General features: G+C 36.1%; 1 pseudogene; it reads right to left on the bottom strand.

Moving 5' to 3' along the window:
• Positions 1–1,102: 1,102 nt before the first annotated feature.
• On the bottom strand, positions 1,103–17,796 carry LOC149207604 (transmembrane 9 superfamily member 7-like; annotated as a pseudogene).
• Positions 17,797–17,922: the final 126 nt, after the last annotated feature.

The raw sequence follows: 17,922 nt of genomic DNA, 5'->3' as shown, positions 1-17,922 counted from the left end.
TAACTCTAGTGACTTCATCAAATTCTTGACCTTCTGTTATGCATTACAGTAATACTTTTATTTGCAGTTCAGTAGCTCATATGCTTGTTTATTTACACAGTTGGTTTTATTTTGGATAGACTTTCTCCTCCATAAGCGCTGATATATATGGTTTCCCTTGTGGTAGATTGAGACCACCTATGTTGAACTTAGTAACAACAATGGGTATCTAACAGGTGTATCTTAGTACATGGATATTTTGATGTAACAACGATATAAATTTAAAAAAAATATTATTACTATTAATTATAAAAAATAATTAATATATAAATTAAACCTTTATACAAAAAAAAACATGCAACAAGATTCTTAACTACGAAGATTCAACCTTACTTTCCCATGGAGATTCTTTATTTTAAATAGGTTTTGTTACAATACCATGGCTTATCAATACCACATACCAAAAAAAACCATAATTCATTTCATATGACACTTGTTCATATGACCTTTTTTTAATTAATCACTTTAATTAAAAAGGCAAAAAGAACATAACTATTTGGAGACAAATCTCAACCTTTGATTTGTGTATGGTACTAAGGCTAGCAATTTTCCCTAAAGGTGCAAAGATACACCGAATGAATAAAAGATTTGGGAAGATAATCTTGGAAGACTAAATCACTAAATATATATATTTTTTAATAGAATAAATATTAGATAAAGATTATTTGAAAAAAAAATGAGAAAACTCTATTACGAAGAGTAACTTTATACTTTAGTGGAAAAGAGGTTTGTACCTCAAGAAATTCAATCTCTCTCTGCACTTGGTAGATTCAGAGTTAAGATTGATCTAAGCTGCTTATATATCAGTAACCATCATATTTATTGGTCAAGTCAATATCAATTGATTTTTATTTTTTTAAAATACACAAATATTGCTATATAGTAATGGTTTTAAAAAATGTATACATTATGTAGATGAAACAATTGGCCTTAAAAAAATGTATTAATTGTGCGAAAATCCAATTCTAAATGAAAATACAAATATTACAAAGAGTGAGAATTTGGGAGAAGCTTCTCAATTGATATCAATTGCCATCTAATTTTTTAATGGTCAAGTATGATGTCACAATATCCATATACAATGAGAAGAAGAGTATCCAACAAATAAACCCATGAAGATCCATAAGAGAAACATAGCTATCATCAGTCCACCACAATTGGATGGTGAAAGAAACCCAAGCATGGAAAATATCATTGTAACAAGTTTCACCCCAAAAAATTGTACCCCGTTTCTTGCATAGACATAGAGTAAACCTGCATTACTTGGGGGCTTGAATACATCTCCATGGACAAGTTTCCATGTGGTTTCTTCTTGGTCTTCATCTGGTGTTTCCAATAGATTGTAATTTGAGATATCTCAATACAAATTTCTAATCATAATCATTGCCTCCATCCCAAAAAGGAATGAGACAATCATTAATGAGTGATAATAGAGAACTAATGGATCTAATCATCTATCATGAAAAGATATGTATCCCATTGAGAATCCCATTTGATAGGGATTTCCTGCAAGATTGCAATGACAATTTCTTAGACATGGGCAAATCACAACTACCATATAAAGGTTGAACACATAATAGAAACCACAAAATTGATGAACAAAAGAGTGATTGAATACCTGGAATGAGACATCATAAGTAAATATAATATATTTACCCTTGTCAACTTCTTGTAGAACATTGGTTTGTGAAACGTAGTGTTTGTTGTTTGGGTTGCAGGTTGTCAAATGGGGATTATCCTCAAAACCAAGGTTGCTCAAACTCATTCTTGGCGTTGTTTTCCAATAATTAAAGTAATTTATACATAAAATGTACCAACAAAAAGGGGAAAGAAAAAAGTTAAGAGCTAATGCATTTCAAAATGTGAGTCATTCTCTGTAATAAAGCTATTTGATCACACTATGGCAACTAAATGACAACTAGTGCATCTAAATTTGATTGATAGAAAAACAACTAATTTTAATACTTTCAAATGCATATGCAACAAACACTTGATGTTGTAATTATATACCCAATTTCATATTAGTTTCAAAATTGAAAAAGACAACTAATTGACCTTTACATAGCTAACAAATTCTAATAATATGAATCCAATTTCCAAAATACCTATAAGATGTGACTTCAAATCCAACAATCTGAGAAAAAATAACCTCTGAATCTTTGTGAAACTTTACCTCAAAAGGAAAATGGTTGTGTATGAAGTATCTCTCTTTTGTACTCTATATTTGCACCGAATTCCACATTAGATAGACAATTAGGATCCAAAGATACAACTTTTCAAGAGTATAACTACATCAACACCCCATCTTCACTTACCTTTACATAACTAGCTTTAAACCCAACACAGAAGCCATGTACATATGAAGTAACTAAAGCTTAATCAAATCTTTGTCTGGCTACAACCACATGTAGATGATCAAAAATCCTATTTAAATCAAACTTAGATAAGTGACTTTCATAACAAGATGTGTATCCCAAATATAAAAGAAGATATATTCTTGTGATAAAATTATAGATAAAAACTATGAAGGAGTTTAGAAACATCCCAACAATTTGGGTGGACACTACACCCATCACCATGGGACCAAAAGAAGCTTATGATAGATAGAAAGGAGTTTGCTTATGTCGTAAATAAATAGAAGTAATAGGATTTGACCATTAATAAATATAATATAAAATGTCATAATATCAATGATAAGATTTAACACTTTAAATATACACTTGAATATATCCTCTCAAACTAAAATATTAATAAATGAACTTGCTACAAAAAAGTCTTGATGAGTTCAACTAGAAGAAAATATATAAGCACAAAGCAAAGTGAAATTTACAACATGAAAATGCTTACATATTAATAGGATATTCATCACCTATTTTCTCCTTGAAGTTATTTTCAAACTTTGCATCTAGCTTTATCTAGCATACATAATTACAAAGCTTCTCCTCTCTCATGTGGAACTACCATAGAAGAAACCGGTTAAATACTTGGTGAGAAAAAGTTGGTCGGGCTAGTGGTTCCAGCAGACTTGCTAATAAGTAGCCATAATGCCAATTCTAACAAGATATCAACAATCCATCACACAATGCTATATAGAGCCTAAAGAAATCCATATTTTCTTTTGCATACATACTTTTATACCTTCAAAAAAAAGCAATCGTAAAGAGAAAAGACATGAGTCCTCTACTACCAATCCAATGAACAACAAAGCCAAGAATGGATAGTATAATACTTAAACTACGCAAACTTTTGTTTTTTTTGTTTTTTGTTTTTGTTTTTTCTCTGATATTTTCAACACTGTTGACAATTGTTTTTGGTTTACAATAATTCAGTGAATAATAATCATAAGGAAGTGATGTCTTTATGGAAGACACCTTGTTCGGTTTAACCTGGAGCTCATCACCCTAGTAAACACCACAAATAAATTAAGTGTTGATGAGAGAAATAGTAAATAAAAGCATCAAAATAATATATATGATAGAACATCAATAAGCATTGAACAAATGTTGCTGGTCATGGTCATAAAGCCGAAATTATGCATAATAAGAAATGATGTTAAAAAAAAGTAAATTGCTTCGGTAAAATTTTGAATATAACCAATGGGGTTGTTGTGGTTCAATAATGGTATGTTTGGCAATCCATGGAGGTTCAATTCCCTTGAAGGCACAAATAAGTGGTTGGGGTCAACCAAAGTCTTGGGTGATTTTTGTCATTGCATTTTAGATCTAGGAAAGTTCTTGTGATTTATTGTTCGCCCTATGATGACTGTCTTTCCCTCAGTACTCAGGCCAATTGCAATGTGTCTTAGAGTTCTGAGAAATACTTACAAAAAATGGAGACAAAAAGTAAATTGGATTTCACAAAGCATGAAAATGTTCAAAATGTCACATTGAATCCTGGAATTGTCACACATGACACGCCGAATCAGGAACCCTACATAAGTATGCACTTCGTGCGTTCACATAAATTGCACAATTATAACCATACCCTATAAAAAGAGAAGACCTGCAAAATGAATTAACTAATTGGATCTCGTGTCATATTGGGGAGACAGATTTAGATAAATTTCAATTAGAATAACACCCCATGGAATTACATATTCGAAAGATAAATGATTGCACCCATGAATTACAAATGTTGTAGATTATGCAAAACACAGTATTAAAATTAACCCAAAAGCGAAAAAAAATGATATGCTAAAGTAAAAATGATATGCTAAAGTATCAAAGAATAAAATGGTGATTTATGTAAACATTTATAGTTCTGATAATTTTAATGAAAATAACTAAAGCCGACAAATGCCACCGACATATAAAGAACAATTCAGATACTATAAAGGCTGAATAGTGCTAAGATTATTTTTTATAGGGAGGCCTATAAAAAGGCTGGATATCTACCAATCTTAAAGCTTTTCACTTCCCTAAAGAACAATAACCAAATTGGATCCAATGATATTTTCATATCTCTTTTGATTTCCGACCATCCAAAGTAAATTAAACATATATCTCATTTTCTATATGGAAATTCAAAGTTAATTCAACATACGTACTTTTATAACGAATCTGCTCAACCATTTTTGACATTAAAACAAACAATAATGGTGTCTACAAAAGGGGATTTAATAGTGTACAAAAATAGACCTTGTTGAAGTCCTCGGGGGATACACCAAGAAGATAGAAGCAATTTTCACTTGAAACCAAACATACAAATGGAAAAGTGCAAACAAACTCCTAAGAAGCCATTGAGGGCTCATCTTTGAAGAGCCCTTGAGAACCACAAAACCCAAATGGACAATTACATATTAGTTAGTTCTTAATATAAATATATATGTCTTTGAATATTCTTAGATCTGACTTTAAACATATACTTTGATTCACATCATATTAGCTCAACGACCACATCAATAGGGTAAGAAATTTGACCAATTTTATAGCACGTTGGCATTCGGGTTTTCTCTGTGGTTACTTTCTTTTCACCAACACTTTTTATTCTTCACTTGCCTTTACATCGATGGCCAACTCATTCAGACTGGATGATGGAGTAATGGGATGGATCCTAGCAAGCCCATTACGTTTTCCAACTTCATTTGAGTCCCTTCCTAGGTCGAGAAGAATAGTTGACTCGAGGGCATGCTGAAGTCCCAATTCTGGCGCCCATTATTGATTTCCAACAACGTCACGCTGAAGCTATAAACATCAACCTTAACAGTAATGCACATCCCAGAAATCCACTTTGGCATCAAGTACCCTCTCATTCCTCTAATGGTAGTCAAGACATGGTTAAAATGTCATCCAACCAGTTTTGCTAGTCCAAAATCAGAGACATTGGGGCAAAAATTGACATCCAAGAGAATGTTCTTAGGCTTGATATCACAATGAATGATGCAGTCTCTAAATTTATCATGCAGATAGTGAATTCTCCATGTAGTACCCAAGGTGATATTGTAGCAAGTTATCCAATCAAGAATCTAGTTTTCTAGATGGCCCTTTGGCTTGCAAAAGAGAAAGGAATTTAGTGACCCATTAGGCATTTGTCAATGGCATGAAGGTTGAATCAATACAAAATATCTTCGACAGAGACCCGATCTTGGTTGGGCTCGGAAACAGGGTGATGTTCTCCATTGGTTTTTCCAATGTTGTGCAAAATGTATACAGGCTCAACATGGGTGGGCAAAGTATCAACGCACGTAGAGATTCAGACCTGAGCTGAACCTAGTCCGACGACACGAGCCACGTGGTAAAAAACGATTGGATGTAGGATGACTAGAATTGAAGGATATTATTGGCTAGGATATGCCTAGCCCAACTGCAAGAGAAACACCTTGGTTTAAGTATCCTAGAATATTCCATGAAGGTTAAATCCCTACCATTCACCTTATAATTATTGATAAGTAAATTAAAAATTTGGAAGCTCTCTCTCTCTATCTTTATATATATATATATATCGAGATATATATATATATATATATATCTCTCTCTCGATATATAAGAGATATATATATATATATATATATATCTCTCTCTCTCTCTCGATATATATATATATATATATATATATAGAGAGAGAGAGAGAGAGAGAGAGAGAGAGAGAGTTGTTTTCTCCCTATTAATGATAAAAACACATTTCCAAATCTAGCAGAAGTTATTGGTTTTGAAGGGAACATTGTTTTGTAAAGAAACCCAAAATTACAATTAAATATTGCAATATTAATGATTGAGATTCACTGTTTCATAAATTTAAAATAAATCTTACAAAATTTTAATTAAAATAATAAAAAAAATTCTCCTTATTAATGATAAATATACATTGGAAAAAATTACAATTTTCTCCCTATAAATGATAAAAGTACATTTTCAAATATCATTAACGTGATTGGTTTCTAAGGGTAGGGCTTTGTTTTGTATAACTACCCAATTTGGAAACTTTGCAGTAGGCAGGAGGAGACATCCAAAAATCCAACCATGTTAAGGGTTGGTGTGGCCCATGCCAGGTCAAATTCCCAAATGATTTTGATAGCTTAGATTTTGATTTGGTAATGAATTTTTTTTCTCTTTTCTAGTGGTTTGATATGTCCTCAATAATCGTGCCCAATCTCACCATTTTATTTGTCTTTGACTATCCCTTCCCATTATTCACTTTCCTCTAGGTTCCCATCCATCAATTTCTCACCCAATAGTCCCTTCCCATCCATTTGTGCCGAACTATGTTGATGTGCATTAATGTTGTAAGGTTGCATTACCACCCTTTTGCCCCTGCCTCCCGCAGTTCAAACGTTTCCCCAGTTTCCTTCCTCCCGTCTTTGTCTCCCACATTTAGCTCGACATAGGTCCTGTTCTTACAAAGGTGCAAGCCCAATCAAGCTGCTACCAACTTCACCACTTCATTCCCCATCGATTGTAACTTGTTGAGTATCCTGAGGATGTGCTGGTAGCTTTGAGAACTTGGGTTTCATCCTCCTCAATTAAAACAAATTCGTAGCCACTACACAGATAAAAAAAATAACACAACCAACAATCCATAATACTTCTAGCTATGCAACGTATTTTCTACAAATGAGATCTTGGTGTTATGTTAAACTATTAGAATAATATGCACAATTGCAAAAAAAAAAAAATCCCAATTCTCTCAAATATTAGAATGACATTATCCCTACTTTGAATGATTTCAAGTTTGCTTAGTGTTATCAATGTTTATGTCTGGAGAGTTTGGAGGCTAGGATATCCAACTTGGAGAGCCATCTCTAATGTGATTTAAGAATCTAACTCCCTTAAGGTCCATCACCTAGGATCTAGCTCCAACGACTTCATCAGATTCTTTACCTTTTGTTATGTATTATAGTAGTAATTTTATTTGCAGTTCACTAGTTGATAGGCTTGTTTATCTACAACGATCAGTTTTGTTTTGGATAGACTTTCCCCTCTGTAGGAGGTCAATATATCTAGTTTCCCTTATGGCAAAAAAACATGTAACAAGATGCTTAACTATGGATATTCACCCTCAGTTTCCCATGGAGATTCTTGATTTTAAATAGGATTTTTTTTTTTTTTTTTTTTTTTTTTTTTTTAATGGAAACAAGTATTTTGCATCAATGCCAAAAAAGGAGGCTTGAAGGCTTGAGTATATAGTTTTGAGAGTGGGAGCTAAATCCTGATATAATACTGCTACCATACTACTTCATCTGATTCTTATGCTAGCATTTGAGATTGCTATGCTGCTTGTATAGTAGTGTATCTACCGGAATTGCAAAAAAAATATTTGCATTTCATGATTAAAGGAAAAAAAATTTGAAGATTGGAATTGCATTTTTGTTTTTTCTGCGTGCTCCTCCTTGTCATGATTTCTTGATTGAGAATTAAAACTGCAAATTCTGAATTTGTCAATGTTGGAACTTGGAGACAATGGAAAAATTTCTACCATGCCGTTGATGACCAATCTCGTAATCATGGAATCAAAATATGCCTAATGTTGTTATTGATGCAACCTTCACCCTGGTTTCTATGTCATGCCTGATTTGATTGTCAATTTGGAGCATTGTTATTTCGTCTGAGAGCATGATAGTAAGATGCCTGTTCTATTTTCACAAGTTGTTGTTTGATGTGAGTTAAATTTTGATTTAGTTTAGTATTGATAGACTGGTTCCTTTGATGAGATGGTCTGTAAACATAGCAAAGTCTCCCATAATTATGGGACAAGCAACATGCTTTTCTCTAAGTATCATGACATCTAGGATAAGAGTGTATGCTTCTACGTGGTTGTTGGTTTCTTCCCCAAGACCCCACTTGAAGGAGATTCCTTTGGTTCCTTCCAGATTGGTGATGATCCCTTTTGCACTAGCCTTACCTGGATTATTTTTTGATGCTTCATCAAAGAAGAGAGAGGGCTTATTTTGCGCTTTGCACCATGTTTGGTATTCCTAATCTTTCAGCTTGATTTTATACTTTGGTAAGAGTATGACTTCTTTTGTCGAATGGTGATATCATTGTCAATATTTTGTATTATGAAGTGTAACAAAGTCAAATTTTTCTCCTAATGATTGCTCTGATCTAAGTTATTATTCCCTTATGAGAGGATAACCTCTATTATGAGGCTCCAAACCTTCACCATGACTATCCTTTGTTGTGTTTTTTTACTCAAATATACTTTTGTTTCTTGTGAGCCATATTTTCCAATAGAGGGTTACTGGGAGGGTATGCCAAAACCTTTTTATAAGATTTTTCTAGGAAAGGGAGGAAGGACAACTTGTGTTCCACTAAGTTACAAAGTCGAGTAGAGGGAGATTGAGTGAAGATGGATAGGAAGAGGATAGAGCAATGTATTCAAACAAGATTGGGAAAAAGGGCATAGGATAAATAAGTGTTGCATAGTTTCTTCAGATTTCATATAAAGGGGGCATCTAGAGGGGCCTTGAATGTTGTGCTTCCATATGTTTTCAGTGGTCAATATTTTTCTCGTGAGAAGAGTCCATATGAAGAGTTTGATTTTGGGCAAGCTTTCAGACTTCCATACTATTTTCTAGTAGGGAAATTCTAGTTGTTGAATTTGATCTTCTTGTAACACCTTATAACTACTCTTAATAGTGTATTCTTTCCCTGAAAGGTTCCACTTGAATCCATCTTTCTAATTGGTAGAGATCCCTTTTAATAACCCTCTAAAAAGTTATGTAGAAGGATATTGAGAAGACATAAGGCCCTGGCTCTTTATCGGGGTGAAAATTCCAGGATGACTTTTATATCTCTTCTTCTGTGATCTACTGGGTTAATATTATATTCTATTCTTTAGTTACTTTTTTTGGAATTGTGCTTAAGACCTCCTTAAAATCAGCTAGCTCTAGGTCAACTATCAGAAGCTCTTTAAAATGTTGATGGGATTCCTTTTTTATCTCCTCCACCCATTGTACAAGAATTTTCCCTTATTTATAAATGGATTGGACACTAGTTTTATTTCTTCGGGATTGCATTTGGTTATGAAAGAAAGAAGTGCTTTTATCTCTTTCATGGAGCCAAAGTCTTCTAGATTTGGTTCTTCAATCTTCCTCCTCCCTTTTTTTTTATTTGGTAGATCTTCCAATAGAGTTTTTTTCTTTGAGTTGGAGTTCCTTTGTTTCTACTTTATTATTCATTCTAGATTGCACTGTCTCCAACTCCCTTTGAAGGGCTTTCCTAACTTGTGAGGGCTATCTACTATTGTTCTTTTCCCATAGTTTTAGTGTAGATTTTCCTAGCTTTAGTTTCAAGTCCCATATAAATCTTGGGGAGCCATCAATTTTGGTGTACCATGCTTGTTCAACTAGTTGTGATACTTCCTTATTTAAGGACCATAAAGTATTCTATCTAAAAGGAAGAGGGCCAAGGTTGCCTTTTTCTTCAAATGTGATAGTTACAGGTTTATGAGCTGAGATTATTATAGATAATATTTTTGAGGATGCAGTGGAGGAGTTTTCTATTAGATCGGTGTGGATGATGAACCTATCCATACGTTCTTGTATGTTTCCTAGATCTAATTGCCTGTTTGTGCACACGAACTTGCCATTTATAGGTTTTATGTGTATGAAGCTATGTTCAACCATAATGTTTTCTAGCATGTCTCTAAATGGGTCGTGGAGGTAACAACCACCTATTTTTTATTTTTTGTTCATCATCAAATTTAGATCACCTACAAATTGATAAATTGCTACCTTCTACTTCTAGTTTAGAGGCCATGTATTGCCAACACTGATCCTTTTTGTAATGGGCTAGACCATAAATGTTGTATACTGTGAATTCATTTCCCTCTTCTTTATTTCTAAAATAGATCTTCATCCAATGTTGATCTTGATATATGTTTTTTATATCTAGGATTATGTGGTTCCATATTATACATAGGTCACTTGATTCACCTCTAGCACTAATTACTATTCCTTTCAAATCTTTACCAAATTTCCTGGCTGTAGATGTCATTTCTTCATCAGTTAAATTGGTTTCCTGAATGAGAAGGACTATAAGTTTTTTTGCTCTAACTATATACCTTATTGCACCAATATTTGGTTTTGATCCCAGTTTTGTATAGTTCCAATAGGCCATTATCATCATTTACCTTGGGAGAGTGTGGTAGAGCCCTTAACTCTCCCTTCTCGGGTCAAAATTTCTTTTGATGCTTGACCTTTTCCTAGAAATTGATCCACGGGTTGTTGAATACCCAATGCCATGTCCATTTGAGCTTACTCATCTCGAACTTTGTTGTTAGATTTCCTACCAAATATTTTGAGAGTTCCCTTAACAGGTGTCGAGTACTCTTTAGCCTTGGTTCAGGTCAAGATACTAGCAAAAGATTGAGTGGACAAAACTGTGGTAAGAATCAGATCTGATTGGGAAAGAGTTAGATCTTCATGGTTCGAGTCATGATGCCTTATGATTTTTTCATGGATTCTAAGGGGGGAATCGTATTGTTTCTAGATAGATCATGAGCTACATATTGAACATTTCCCTTTTCCATCTTTGGAGAGGTGTTCTGGATGTCATTGGGTTCAGAGGGCACATTGATTAGAATTTCAAAGGAGTTAGAGGAGTGTGGATTAGTGGTTAGTGGGCTTGAGGGGATGGAAGGGCTGGGATTAATAACTAGAGATTAAGAGGCTGAAAGATTGGATCCTGAGTAGACCAACTCCTTAGAGATTGGATTTTTCCTAGAGTTATTTGGTTTACACCTGGAAGTATCCCATTCTTCTTCTTTGTTTTCTAGTGATTCAACTAGAGGTTGTTTAGGACATCTACTTGTGAAATGACCATACTTGTGACATACCTTTCATTTGAAAGGAAGTTTCTCATAGTCAAGTTGTTGAATATGAGACCAATTGTCAATCTTGACCTTAACAGCTTCAGTGAGACCCTTGCCTACGTCAACTTCCATAGAGTTCCTTGCGCATTCATCCATGTTCACTTTTGTTTTGCTTCAATGTATATATTCCATATTGTGTTCCCTATTGTTCTTACAGAGTCGTATCCTTAGCAATGAACAGTGATATGGGGGAGATGGAACCAAACCAAAACTACATTTTGGATATCAAGCTCCAGATCAAAGTCAATGGTCCATTTATTTAGATAGAGTCTTCTCAAATCTATGAAGTATGGCCCATTTAGGAAGATAAGGTCTTTGTCTTCTTTTGATTCAAAGTGGGTGTAATACCCTCTTTCACATAAATGATTTGATATTTGTCCCTCGATCTTGGTGGACCAATTGCACTTAATCCATTTTTGAACAAATTTTGGGGAAGGCCATAGACTAGTTAACAACCCAACAAGTCCTCATTTGGTAAGGGAGAGAGCTACCTTTTGAGGAACTGTTAGGGGAAGATTGATTTTTGGAATGGATTCTAATAGTTTTACAAACTTTGGCACAATAGTATGTTCACGTAGAGGGTTGAGAGAGGCGATCAATGAGAAGAATGTAAAGATTGTAGGATAAGAGAAATGAGGTAGAGGAGGGGATGTGGGATGGACTCCCCTCCGAGAGGTCTCTGGAGGGTATATAAATGCATGTGTGTAGTGGGTTTAGAGGTAGGTGGGGTAGGGCTAATAATCTCAAGCACGAAAATATATTAGATTATTACTTTGCATGATTTTAAATAGGCTTTATTAGAATGCCATGGCTTATCAATACCACATGAAAAAAAACAATAACTCATTTCATATGACACTTGTCCATATGACTTTTTTTAAAATTAATTAATTTAATTAAAATGGAAAAAAAGAGCATAACTACTTTGGAGAGAAATCACAACATTTCTTTTATGTATACTACTAAGAATATCTTAGAATATTCGTGGAGGTTAAATCCATACCATCCACATTATAATTATTGATAAGTAAATTAAAAATTTGGAAACCTTATTCATTTATCGACGTAATACACACACACACAAAGACTGAGAGAGAGAGAAATTGGTTTCGAATGGAACCTTGTTTTGTAAACATGATTACTTCCTGATAAAGTGTCACTATGGCCTTCCTTCAAAACCCCAATTTAAAGATCACTTGAAAATCAGTTGCTTAAATGAGAAAAAAAACATTTGCAGAGGAATTCCTTGTGAAAATTTGAGTCATTTGAGTATAAACTCGACTATGCTTCGCTCAGGCCCTCCAAGCCTCCCTCTGGAAATCTACCTCGAAAATAGTTAGAAATCAACATTGAGCCACCAAAACTAATGTTGGTGCATTGTATAGCTCCAATGGTGATTATATTGCTACCATGCTGCTCAGAAGGGTCCAAAACCCCAATCTAGGCTCTTATGGAGCTAAAAAAAGTTAAGGGATGAGAAAAATACCACCCTTTACCAAAATGCACTGTAACCTACTCTACAAAACCAACTCGCTCTGCAATCCATGCAACAAATGAGTTATAGCCCAATTGGTGTGCGTTTTGGTTATTAGACCATAGTTCAGGGGTTTGATCCTCCCCACCCACTGGTGGTTATGCTGTCGGTTTAAATATTTTAAATGGGTGTTCTATGTGGTGACCCCACCATTTCATTGGCCCACCCATTCAACAGATTGTGCGGTCGCGCCCATTATGTGTTGGTTGTTACCTATTTTATGGGACTGTTGGTTAGCGGACCGACCTGCGGCTGATGCAAGTTCAAACCATGCTAGTCCCAACTTATGGTGGTTGTTGGACCTGTGCCCTTAACTCCTATCATAAACCTTGGTTCTGCCATATTACATATGGCTACGGGCCGTTGTTGCGCCCTTAGCCCTCTCCTCCAAATTTTCCTTGGTCATGTTCGACACCATATACCCCTAATCGTCAGGTCATTAAAATTTAGATAGTATCGCTGAAAAATGGTTAATAAGTAACTCCCATAGTGTGTTGGTAGGGTGTTGGGTTGGTTCATTGGAGGTTCTATGTTCAATTCTTAGGGAGGCCAGTTAGGTCGGTTAAACCAATTATGATGCGAATCTAGAGGCCACATGGTGACCCCTCACAGGGTCATGCGGAACCCTGTGATTGGCCCACCTAGTCACTCTATACTTCCAGTCACCATGTCGATGTCAACCAAAAACTCATCCTCTATACAACCACTTGTCGTCATTTCATTCATCTAACTCGGATGAATACCATGCTGCCATCTGTCATACCTGTATGCTGCTTCATGTCCTCACATGATTCGTCTATGTGCTTCTCAATGATGTCGTCACTTGTCTGCTTTTCATAGGGCTATGTGGTACCCAGTCATCGTCTAGTCAACCATATCCAGTCAATGCTCCACGTTAGCACCATGTGTCATATCATACACCACGTCAATGACCACATCATTTGTACAGATGCCACATGGCTTACTTTCTTTGGCTTAACCAACGCTGAAAAGTCTAATTCTGAGTGACACGTGGCAACTCCTCGTATTGACACATCATCATTCTGAAATCATCATCATACTAACACATTCGAATGATGATGTCATCAGTCATACTTCCACATCAGTTGTACAAATTTCCAAGCGATAGTCAACTTTGACCTTTGACTTTTCTGCTTGTCAACCCTGAACTTTGACCTGCAATAACTTCGTCATACTGAGTCCTTTTTTTTCCCATTCAAGTTGTGTTGGATTTATAATTTCGAGCTCTACGTAATGGAGCCATTTACAAGGAATTTTGAGATAGTCAAATTTTGAGAATTTTAAGATCCATCTGGATTACACCTTCCCACAAAAGAACTTTTGGACTTCAAAAGTTGTACAAACATAGAATAGACTCAACTCTCAAATCCCTGTACCCATTGGTTGAACAACAAGCCAAAGGAAACACAATGTTGCATGTAAGTGAGTTATACATGACATCACTTTTACAAATTACCAAACTATGGCATATGCACATGTGATTTACAAATGAATTGTAGCTTTCATCTAGACAAATAGTCTATCTATTTATTACCCAAGCAAGCTAAGGAGTTCTATTTTTGTAGTTGAATTTCTCCATGAGCTCATTCAAGGATGGTTACAATGTGCTCCACTCTTTCATCTGCCACATCAACATGCTGACATCATCATCATACTACCAAGTTAGAATGATGATGCCATAAGTCATACTTCTACGTCAGCTGTACAAATTGCTACGTGATTATCAACTTTGAACTTTGACTCTTTCACTTGTCAACCCCTAACTTTGACCTGCAATAACTTCATCATACAAAGTCCTTTTTTCGCCTGTTCAAGTTAGTTGGATTCAAAATTTTGAGATTTACATAATGGAGCCATCTACAAGGAATTTTGAGACAGTCAAATTTTGAGCATTTTAAGATCCACCTGGATAACGCCTTCCCACAAAAAGAACTTTTGGACTCCAAAAGTTGTATAAACATAGAATAGAATCAAATCTGAAATTCCCATACCCATTGACTCAACAACAAGCCAAAAGAAACATGATGTTTCATATAAGTGATTTATACATGACATCACTTTTACAAATTGTCCAACTATGGGGATATGCAACATGTGATTTACAAATAAATTATAGCTTTCAAATAGACAAATAGTTTACCCATTTCTTACCCAACCAAGCTAATGAGTTCTCTTTTTGCAATTGACTTTCTTCATGGGCTGATTCAGGGATGGATACAGTGTCCCCCACTCTTTCATTTTCCACTTCCTTCACAAGTGATTGTATAACCTTCTTGTCTTCTTGGGATGCAGTTGGAGATGAAGTTTCCAACACTTTTCAATCCAGTGCCTACTTATATTGCAATGGGTAAAAAAATTCTTGCGCTTATTTCTTGGCAAGAAAACCTTCAAACTTGGAAGAGAGTTGTCCTTCCTGGTGCATTTCCTTTCTTGGCACTTGGCTACATAGTGGTTAGGTGCATGACAAAAAGCATTTTACATAGGAGTTCGCTTAAACCTCTCAAGTCTTCTCTGGAGTACACAGATTCTCTGACTCTCTCTGGCTTTGTCTGGCTCGATACTTCCTTCAGGTCATCTTGGCTTCTTCCCTCTGTTCTCCGCTTTCTTAACTCGCTTTTCTCATTGCTTGCTTTGTTTTTGTCAGTTCGTGGCTTTAAAGCCAATTTACTTTCTGACTGTTCATTTCTACTTCCTGGCACTCTGGTTCCCCTGCCTCTGTCTGTTTGAATTCCTCTGTTTTGCGTCATCATCACTGTGTAAGTCCTTACAGGGAGGTGGCCACCTGTTTCATAACGAACTGAGTGTCAGTTCTCTTGAAAATGTTTGAACAGTCGTTATTTCCATTTAACTCCCAGATTGCCTACGAACATGATTCCTCTGCCAACTCATTGTTCATGTTGGACTTCAAACTTTTATACAACTTGCCTTGTTTACCCCATTGAATCTGGTCATGCATCGGATCGCATGTCCATTGTCGATTTGGAGCCTCCAGATCCTACGGTCTCCGTCCATATTGGGCGGGTAAGTTGCGTGACATTTACTCGTCCGATGTGAGCAGTTTTCTCTCTCTTCTGCTGGACGCGTGGCACCCAGTGTGTGGCATCGGGTAGGACTCGGTTGAAACCACTTACTGCTCGAAGCCCTTCCGATATCCAGCCGGTTTTTGTGTGGGACTCGCCTTTGACGGAATCAGCGAATTCCGTATGGTTTTTTAATTTTTGGGTCCGGGTCGCTAGGGGCTTTTTCTTCTTTAAGGGGTTTGCTCAGCGATATGTGATTAGCGACTTGTCGCTAATCACATATCAGAAACCTCCCCCGTTTCTCAAAAAGGCTTCCCGTTTTGCTGTTTTGTAGCAGCGCACATTACCTTGGGCCAACGGTCTGCGCGCTTGACCGAGGGTCCTCATTGCTTGGCGTTGCTCACAAATTACAACTGTTCGAGGATATTTATGATAAGCTCAACCTTTTTAAGACTTTGAAACTTTGGCACGAATTTTACAGAGTTATGAAAACTTAGAGAGTTCTTTAGGATCTAATTCAGATCACGGCCTTCCCACTGAAAAATCTTTTGGACCACCAAAACTTGGTTTTTAAGGATCAATCAAGTGAGGGTACAGATTCCTATTTTGCCCAATTTCTATCCATTTCGCACTGCTTGGTTTTGAACCTTTGAGTCCAATCCTCAGGTACTCAACATCTCCCCTGCGCGTAGTTCTCACCTTCCTGTCCAGAACTGTATCTTCCTGAAACTCATTGAGATATTCAAGTAATAGATCATCAAGAGAAGGCAATTAGCTCTGCTCTTCAGGATCTTCAATCAATGGAGGTTCAAATAGTCTCAAGTTGTCTGCATTAACAATTGAGTAGATGTGCATGCAAGCTGGTAAATCAAGGTGAAAAGCATTTTCACCAATTTTCTCAAGTATCTTGAAAGGTCCATACCTTGTTGGCTTTAGCTTCTTACCTTCACCTTGCATTCTGTCTTTGCTGATATACAGCCAGACTTGATCACCAAATTGGAAACTATGCTCAGTCCGATGCTTATCATGCCTTGCCTTGTACTTGGCTTGGCTCTTTTCCAGCTGTTCCTGTGCTGCCTGGTGAATCTCTTGGACTTGTTCGATGAACTTGGTTGCCTTGTCCACATCACTGTGTCCATCAAACACTATGTCTTTACCAAAGACAAAATCCAAGGTAGACCTTGGTGTGAAACCAAAACAGGTCTCAAAAGGAGATCATTGTGTAGAATAATGTTTAGCTCGGTTGTAAGCATGTTGCACATAACATAAATGTTCATCCCAAAGCTTGGGATGCTTGCTGCAATAGCCTCTGAGCAACTGGATCACTGTCCTATTGACTACCTCTATTTGGCCATCTGTTTGCGGATGAAAAGTTGTGCTCTTCTTCAGTCTGGTGTCCATCAATTCCCACAAACTCGACCAAAATTTCCCAACAAATTGGGTATCTCGATCATATATAATGGAAGTGGGTAATCCAAAATGAACCCATACATGTTGAAAGAATAACTTTGCAATTTGTTTAACTGTAATCTGTTTGTTTTTTTTTTGACTTTAACGGTTAGATTTTTATTTAAAAGGCGGCAAAACAGCTGCCGCTTGCATTTACATTGGATTGAGTTTCTCAATTTCATTTCTCTCTGAGTTCATGAAGTCCACGATTCCATGATCAATCTTTGATTCAGGGTCGTCTTTTGGAGAAGCAACGCTGTATCTCTGCCAGATGGTTCTTTACCTTGATGTTACCAGCTGATTCTGACAACCTGAGTATACCTTTCTGGAGCCTTCCTCTAACTCTGTTGCCAGAGGAGCGAATCGGATATGAGCTATTTCCACTTGGGAGTATGAAAATCGTTTTCCATCTCTAGTCTTCATTCTAACCTTCCAACGCCTTGATTTTTGTCAAAGCAATTTCCCCTGAAGCAGAAAGAGCCGTGCGAAATGGGCAGCTGTCCGATTGAATGTACAGAGCCTGACGTCAAAATTTTGCATTGCTGAAAC

This window comes from Pinus tabuliformis, chromosome 1_2 (genome assembly GCF_031772625.1).
Source record: "Pinus tabuliformis cultivar Carrire ecotype Pingquan chromosome 1_2, CPIR1, whole genome shotgun sequence".
Taxonomy (NCBI): domain Eukaryota; kingdom Viridiplantae; phylum Streptophyta; class Pinopsida; order Pinales; family Pinaceae; genus Pinus; species Pinus tabuliformis.
The sequence above is the reverse complement of the archived record's forward strand: the minus strand, read 5'-3'. Positions and strand labels throughout refer to the sequence as shown.